The following is a 6,511-nucleotide window of genomic DNA, read 5'->3' on the forward strand; positions in this document are numbered from 1 at the left end:
GCTTAACCGCTGTTGTTTTAATAGAGAAAAAGGCTATTGCAATATGGAATTTGTGGAATTACAAGGAATTTCACTGTTATAATATTTTCCATTTGTTTTACCAGTTTTCATAATGTAGATAGAGTGAGCGCATAACAGCTGACAAAATTAACACTACTGCATTCATATAAAATGACCTCAAAAAGTATTTGAACAATTAAGGGTCAGTGAATTTTTTCAAAATACTTTAAAACCAGACACAATATTTCTAAAAATCTGTTGTTTAAAATCAGGTTTCCTTTGCATCATCTCAGTCATTGATCTTTAATGTATAAATATCTTTGCATTAGATAAAGTATCAAGCCAAAAGTTGTCAAGCATTACTATAGTTACACTGTTTAAAAATGATATCAGTAAACCATGTCAGAATATGTTTTTTCATTACTTTCACTTAAAAATCAAAGAAACTCATTTTAAATTATTATTTAAAAATAATAATTTAAGCAATTAAATTTTTTATGTTATACAAGATTTAGCTCAATTGTACAGCCAATTTAATTATACTTAATATTTAAGGCAGCAACAGATTTTTTACAGTGCACTCTGCTAGGACATTACCTAATATGATTGAAATGCATATACTTTTGAGTATATAGACAGAATCTGTACAGTATGCTGGAGGTGTTGGTTTACCCTAGTAGTAGGAGGCTTCTCTCAGGAAACGTGTAATCTTGTAAACTCTGGCTGTTGGATGTTTGCTCCACGCTTATTACCCAGTATCCCTCTCTCTTCTTCAGCTGCAGGAAATCTGACAACTCAGCCGGCTTCACCTGGAAAATGAAGGCATATAACTTGAAATTTCTGAGCGGCTTCATTAATCTTGACAGATTCAATCAATGTACTCCTCATATTCTATATCTCGCTCCTCAAAACCCGGGCTAGAGCTTTTGATGGTTCTGTGTAGTGTGTGTATCTGGCTGATGTACTGCACGATTATGATAACATCTCTAGGCTTGTTTCAGCCCACACTCAGAGGAAATATGAAAATATGAGCATGTCTTTAAAGATGCAGTGTGTAATTTCTGCACTACTAGTGGCACCAAATGGAATTGCAATCTGTTTGTTTAAGCAACATGAATTTATGGTGTCAGTTTGTGGCCAGAGTTGCCAAACAATGTATAGCATTGACACTTGTACGAAGGAAGTCACTATTTTTGCAATTCTGATTGGTGTCAGATCCGATTTTAAGCAACAGATATATTCATTAGGTCAAAATAAACGGAATAGGACTGACAATACAAATACAAAACGCACACACACACACCTCCAGCATCGGCAGCCACATCTCTGAAGACACACTAAGGGCCTGGAACTGTTTGTCATTAGCATGTCGCAGACTGTCCAGAACCAGAGCTTTGGCCCCAAAGATCTCACACGTTCTGCAGAGACCTGGAACGAACACACAAACACTTGTAGTTTAGTCCTATGATGGTCTTAACAGTAACATATTAAATTCATTAAAAAATGGATGCCTTAAATTGATCAAAAGTGACAGCCAAGACATTTATAATGTTACAAAAGATTTCCATTTCAAATAAATGCTGTTCTTTTCAACTTTCCATTCAGCAAAGAATCATAAGTTTCCACAATTTTAAGCAGTACAACTGTTTTCAACTTTGATAAGAAGAAATGTTTCATGAGCAGCAAATCAGCATATTAGATTTCTGAAGGATCATGTAACACTGAAGACTGAAGTAAAGGCTGCTGAAAATTATATAAAATATATTAAAATAGAAAAGTTATTTTAAATTGCAATAGTATTTCACAATAATACTTTTACTGTATTTTTTTATCAAATATATAGCCTTGGTGAGCATAAAATACTTATTTCATAAACATGTATATAAAAAAAATGATACACATTCACATTTGAGTGTTGACTGTTTTAATATTAAACCATGAGTGTTTTCTTCTATCAGTCTTATTAAACTCAACTAAGCGCATCGATATTTATTCATGAAATGTAACGGAGAAAAAACTGCATGAAATGAAAACCATACTCCTATCAAACCAACAATAACCGGCTTGAGCAGAACGTTTGAATGAATGAGACGAATGAGCCTTTAATAATGAGCTTGTGTTAAAACTGATTTGTTTGGTGACTCAGAAAAGATGATGATTGAGTTAAATGTCTGTTGAAGCAGCATTGATGACATTCAGAAAAAATAAGACCAAACTTAATTTAAACAGAGAATCAGAATCAGAATCAGAATGAGCTTTATTGCCAGGTATGTTTACACATACGAGGAATTTGTTTTCCAATTACACAATTACTATACAGAGTGAGACACTGTAAAATCCATCACAGAAAGGAGAATGAAGGCCATCACAGGATGTGTTCTTGTGTTAAAAATCAGTAGATGGAGCACAATGCAACTGAACAGAAGTGCATTTATAGGCATGTCCGGCACATGTACACGGAACAACAATAAAAGTGACTGTAATAAAACTGCCACTAATTTTTATTGAAAGGAATAATAACAACAGTAACAATACTACTACTGCTACTATGTTAAAAATAGGACTATTAATATTACTTCCAATAATAATAATAATAATAATACATGTGCATTTTAATGTTATTACATTTTTATGGCATTCAATGAAAGCCAACAATTCCTTTTTGTTTATAATTTGATTATGGTTTAGCGATCGTAAAACAACTTTATTGATAACTCCCTTCTACTATATAATACTACTATAATTAATTAGTCTATTTCTTTGTCTTACCACCCAGATTGGTGGGCTTGTCGATGAGAGATGCGACCACCAGTAGGTTGCTGGTGAGTTTGCCCAGGCGTGCTGCTCTCTGCTGGGCCATGAGCTCAGGCTCCTGCTCCTGCTCCTGGACACTCAGCTTCCACGGGGATTTTCTTCTGAACTTCTGCCCAGCGCTCTTCCTGCTCCAAGTCACCTGTCAGACATAAAACATTTGTGTTTGCCTAACATTTCAAATATTGTATTGCTTTCGCCCTTCTCTTAACAAACTGAACATGAGAGCTGACAAGACAGAGAAGACGGTCTTGTTCAGCCCCATCTAACTAATGTTTATGGAAACAAGGAGAACAACTATAGATTTTTAGTTTCTCACTGTGGTGTGGTTCCAGTGCTCTGCTGCCCTCATGTGGTGATTACCTTTGTCCTGCTGGATCCAGTCACCAGGCTGGAGTTCACAGAGATCCGTCACAGGGTTCTTCAAGGGCAAGGCGGCACCCATCGGGAAGTCAACAAAACTCTCAAATTTACACAGTGGAAGCCAGTCATCTTCTGCCAGCTCCGAGAGGCGAGGAAATATCTGGAATATTGTCTGAGGAAGCAGAGAATGTGAATTTAAGAGCACAGATTGGATCAGATTATACACTGAAGATAGAAGAGAGAGAGAGAGAGAGAAAGAGAGAGAGAGAAAGAGAGAGAGACAGAGTGAGTGTGTGTGTGTGTTTGTGTGTGTGTGCGTGCGTGCGTGCGTGCGTGCGTGTGTGAGAAAGATCTCACCTCAACACTGTAGTCCCTGATTGGGTTGAAAGCACTAAAGAAGAAATGGTCCTGAATTCTAGACCAATTTTTCATTGCATTTCTGTGGGAAAAAAAACCCCACTTCTTTTAAAAATACCTGATATCTCCAAGTTTCCCATGAGAATCTAATATGATACAGCAAGCTTTATTGGGTTAATGAGTAAATCTTTTCTTACCCGGTGTTCTGCATGGCTTCAGCCTGCTGTAAACAGGCTTGGACCACTGTTGTCAGTCCACCCAGGTTTTCCTCTGGGAGAGCACGGGCGTCCTCCAGCTCCCAAACCCTCTTAAGGGCGAACAGGGCGTACAAACGGATGCTGAAATTATGACTGAAACACCACTGCAGGCTCACCTCCACTGCTCTACGCCACTGCAGCTCCTGAGACAAACACCAGCAATACAGATAATGCATAAAATGTTCATATTGTTCTCACAGAAATAAATATTATTACCTTATCTTGCAGTTTTGGGAGGAGGACATTCAGGTGCACGAGGACAGAGAGAAAAGTGCAAATGTTTTTTTTTTTTTGTCTTCTCATGATCCTGCAAAACAAAGAACCGTATGGCTAACAAGAAAATGTCAGACATGTCTACATAATTAAAACTGATGTGTGTAATATTTCAGATGTTAAAATACTTTCTCCTGCCCTAGTTTAAACTAGTTATTTTTTATACTCATTATATAGACATTCAGGACCGGTTTTGTTCCATATATGCAGCATCTGTTTGTAGGTTACGGTTTGTGTGCTGATGAGTTCAGACTCACCAGACTGAAGCAGTTCCACAGGTTCTGGATGTGAGACGGGTTCTGGTGGAGGACCAGGATCAGGGTCCACTCTATCAGATACTTGACAGATGCTTGGTTACTGCAGAACCCAGCCTCACACACATGACTCAACACACACTCCTGTGACAGATAATATAAAAAAAAATAGACTGCTGAACTCGAAATTGTGTACATAGAAAAGTGCATTTACCATAAATGTAGGGACAAAATGTATTATTATTGCTTCTATTTAAATAAATATTACAATTATTGAATCTATTCAAATTATTTAATCTATTTCAATAAATTCAATAAATTATTAATTAAATTCAATAAATGCAACATATTACATTTTACCAACAATGACATTTTAACAAACAATATTTATCTTATTAAGAGCCATAAAGCTCAAAACATCACTGTTGGTGAGAACTTGCAATAAATAAATAAAAAAAATAAATAAAAAAAAATAAATAAATCAAAAAAAAAATATATATATATAAAATAGTCATATTAGATTAATTTTTATTTATTTAATTATTATTTATTATTTATTAATAATAATAATTATTATTATTTGCTTACAATGTTGGCCTGTTACACTGATTCAAATCAGCAATATTAAGTAGTATCGAGTTAATATAACTACCTCTATAAAATAGTCAGATTAATGTTTGTTTATTTATTTATTAATTATTTATTTATTCATAATAATTATTATTTGCCTTTCATTGCACTTTTTACACTGTAGGCCTGTTACACATCCAACAGATTCAAATCAGTACCATTCAGTGGAAACAAGTTAATATATAACTACCTCTTTGTAGGGATGTAATCACATAGTGTTTATTTAAAAGCATAATTCAGAAGCAACACAGTCATCTGACAATATCAGAATTTGAACTGACCAAAAACCCTGAAATCAGAGCATCTCTAGTACAAAGTGGATTAATATGCATGCGTGTGTTGGTGTAGAGATCTAACCGGTCTGAGTTTATGCAGTAGCAGCAGCAGCGTCTGCCACACGCGGTTCTTCACTCTGTGCTGGAGTTGCTATAGTAACACACTTTGGATTTCTAAATCTCGGCATCCTGAGGGAAGGAAAAGAGGCAAAGGAGGGAACTTTAATCAAAAACACATGCAAAAACCATGAGATGGGACATTCAAAACAAAATCAAACACACGCTCATTGTTTTCAGGAAGTGCTTTCGTTAAGAATAAAACACCCAATTTCCAGTAAGAGCTGTGGTTAAGAATTGAACACAAACCTTCCTCAGTAGTCGTTGCACGAGCTCTTCCATCAGACGCTGGTGGAGCTGATTAGATGGATTCAAGCGGCAGAGGAAAGCCAGAACACACGCTCGAGGAAACTGATCATCCCTGTTATCACTAGAACAAGATTCAGAATAATACATGTGTTTGAACATGCTATGAGGAAAACATATTCTGCTTCAAGTAGTTTTGTAGCACAAAAATAGTCCATTTGCAAAAGTCCACAATGCTTAGTCAATAGCTATGTTTCCATCCACCTATTTTTATATGCATTTTGGGATATCGCATAAAAAAAAAGGCTGGATGGAAACGCCAAGATGTGCATAAATTCTAAAAATGTGCATAAAAAACTAAAACGTATGTGCTCAACTAAGTAGGATAAATTTAGAATATAAATATATTCTAAATATCAAATTTTAATATATATATATATATATATATATATAACATCATTGTAGGGTGCCTTTTGCTGTCCTGTACATAAATAACTAATTTGCCATGATAACTTAACTATGAAAGGGTGTGTTATAATTAGGCTAAGTTTTTATATTCATAACAAAAGCATTACTTGGCACTTTAGATACATTTTCTAGATTTTTCCCCTTGAATGGTGTCCACCCTGTAGTATTGGGGAATCCGCCCCTTTGAGAAAAGGCCATCCCCTTTAGTGACATCAGGACAACAGATTCTTTGTCTCTTCAGTGGCGGGAATTTCAACAGCTGAGGTGAATAAGTTGGTGACTAGTTTACTTCTAGAGTATTTAGGATCAACAAGACTAATAAACAGAATCTGAGAAATATAAGTTTATTGGATTTTTTGTTTAAAGGTTGATTTATTTATTAATTTATGTATGTATGTGTGTATGTGTGTATATATATATATATATATATATTATTTTTTATTTTTTTTGGGGTGTTGTG

General features: G+C 35.2%; 1 pseudogene; it reads right to left on the bottom strand.

The window, feature by feature from the left end:
- The window catches only part of LOC107665559 (probable methyltransferase TARBP1), an 18,138-nt pseudogene that overhangs the window by 3,660 nt on the left and 7,967 nt on the right, over positions 1–6,511 (bottom strand).

Source organism: Sinocyclocheilus anshuiensis, unplaced genomic scaffold, assembly GCF_001515605.1.
Source record: "Sinocyclocheilus anshuiensis isolate Anshui unplaced genomic scaffold, SAMN03320099.WGS_v1.1 scaffold407, whole genome shotgun sequence".
Lineage (NCBI taxonomy): Eukaryota > Metazoa > Chordata > Actinopteri > Cypriniformes > Cyprinidae > Sinocyclocheilus > Sinocyclocheilus anshuiensis.